The 2186-nt window shown below is 35.8% G+C and overlaps 1 protein-coding gene across 1 annotated transcript in view; it reads left to right on the forward strand.

Annotated features, from left to right (window-relative positions):
• The window catches only part of snx1a (sorting nexin 1a), a 17561-nt gene extending 15754 nt beyond the window's left edge, over positions 1-1807 (forward strand). Inside the window, exon 15 of the mRNA XM_039808245.1 lies at positions 1-1807. This exon is cut by the window's left edge and continues 798 nt beyond it. The gene's annotated coding sequence lies outside the window, so the exon portion shown is untranslated.
• Positions 1808-2186: the final 379 nt, after the last annotated feature.

Below are 2186 nucleotides of genomic sequence, written 5' to 3' on the forward strand. Positions count from 1 at the left end.
TACTCATAACTACACATGTCTGTGCCTTTTTAAGTCAGAATTGGGTTTTTGGTATAATCCAGTTTGGCAGAAAGTTGTACACAGTTGTGGGCAGTGCAGAGGCTCGTTAACGGTTACTTCCCCACGAGCCATAATGGTATATTGAGTGTCAATGCTGAAGTTAAAGAACAATACTGGTGTTTTCATGTTCAAGCCCATTTACTACAAATGAAGGGTTTCTTCCTCTATATTCTTGCTTATAACTCTGAAAAGTAGCACATCCAAAAAGAAAAGAACATTGCAGAGAGCCTACTCTATGAAAATCAACCTGCACAGACTTGAAACGGGTAATCCTCACAGTGAGCATTGTGTCTGAGTCTTGTTTTTTGTCAATGTTGCATCAGTAATGGAGTACACTAAGTGTCAGTTGACACTTTTTAAGGAATTACCAAGCAACAGTGACCAACTTTGAGAAACATACAGTAAATGCTGACATGTCCACTTTATGGATTAGCATTCTCAAGCAAGTTTCAAGTCTCTGCATGTATATGTTCATGCTGTAGTAGTGAAATGAATGGAAGCCAAAGGCTGCGTGGATAGTAGGGTTCTGAGTACTGCTTTGAGATATGGTTGACAGAAATATGAGTGCTGCAGCTAACACAATTATGTGAATTATGTGCTAATCTGTCAATTCTTTTTTTCTCAATTGTTTAATCTATACAATGACACAACATAATGAAAAATGTCTTGGAATAGTTTTAGCTGACTAACAGATATTTTTTTTTTAAAGGTACCCTGTGGAGTTTGTCATCAGTGTTGATAGAGCAGTGTTTTCAAGTTTGGGTTCCCCTTTTTGTTAGTGTCTCACACTAACAGTCCCGCTGATGGTTTCGTGCTTTTCTGCTGCTCGACAGCTGGTGGCAGCGACGTGCCAAGAAACGTAGCAATGTGCCAACAAAGGCAAGGAAGAAGAAGACTGCTAGCCAGCATACATGGATGCAAACAATGTCGATTTTCAAATTCTTCCACGCAGAAACAAAACGGCTCTTTAAATGTTTTATGAGGAAGGAAATGCATTCAGCACATGGACCTCAAAGATACTTGATGCACTTAGGTGAGAAGCAGTGAATGTTAACACAACAACAAAAATCCACAGGGTACCTTTTGATTTCCAATAAAACAGAAAAGAAACAAATCCTCACATTTGGTAAAGTGGAATCAGCATCTGTTGGGCATTTCTACATGATTAATTATAATTAGTTATCAGAATTGTTGGCCATTGTCCGTTAATCGACTAGTAATTTCAGCACTAAATAATACAGTATGATTACTAGTAAATGGGCAACAGCATGCAAAACAAAAGACAGTTGATGCTGACTTGCTGACGTGACATTAATATCAAATACTAAATGTACTGATGTCATAAGGAGTCTAATGCTTTCTTGAACCCTCATTCTGCAATTTGACAATTTGAGTTTTAACATCAAACGGTAACAAGTCCTTGTAGTGTCACATGTGGCACGCTGCCGACAATTTCCCGTTTGCACATACTTAAATTGAAGCCGTGGAGTGACGAGCTACACTGTGTCATTTGTTGTCATCTCCTAACTTGCAGACATTTCTTTGCACAGATTCTTTTGTTTTTTACAATTAGATGCACGCTTGTTTCCAACTGTTAGACAGCACTCAAATAACATTGGTTGTTAGTGCGGCCTCATGTATGTCATCACTTTTCAATGTGCAGAGTAATGTCAGCACTGTGTCAGAAATTTCTTCAAAACAAATCAATAAAAGTTGCACTGTTTACACTTGGAAATTTCATTAAGAACTTCAGACTTCAGTGTCTTTTTCTCTCCTGGGGTTGTTTTCTTAGTCTTCATTAGGTACTTAGAAGTGTTGTATAGTGTAACAGTAACATGAAAAATTTTTTTTTTTTTTTTTTTTGAAAAAAAATAAAAGTCATAGTATAGTATGTCATAAAAGGTCGTAAAACGTCATAGTATAAATTAGAAAGTCATAAAGTCATAGTATAGTATGAGATAAAATGTCATGAAAAGTAATTAAAAAAAGTCAGAGTATGTGATAAAAAGTCATAAAAAGTCAAGTATAGTATTTCATAAAAAGTCATAAAAATGTCAGTATAGTAAGTCATAAAATGTCATAAAAAGTCATAGTATAGTATGTCATAAAAAGTAATAAAAAGTCAG

The sequence above is a fragment of the Perca fluviatilis genome, chromosome 8 (assembly GCF_010015445.1).
Source record: "Perca fluviatilis chromosome 8, GENO_Pfluv_1.0, whole genome shotgun sequence".
Lineage (NCBI taxonomy): Eukaryota > Metazoa > Chordata > Actinopteri > Perciformes > Percidae > Perca > Perca fluviatilis.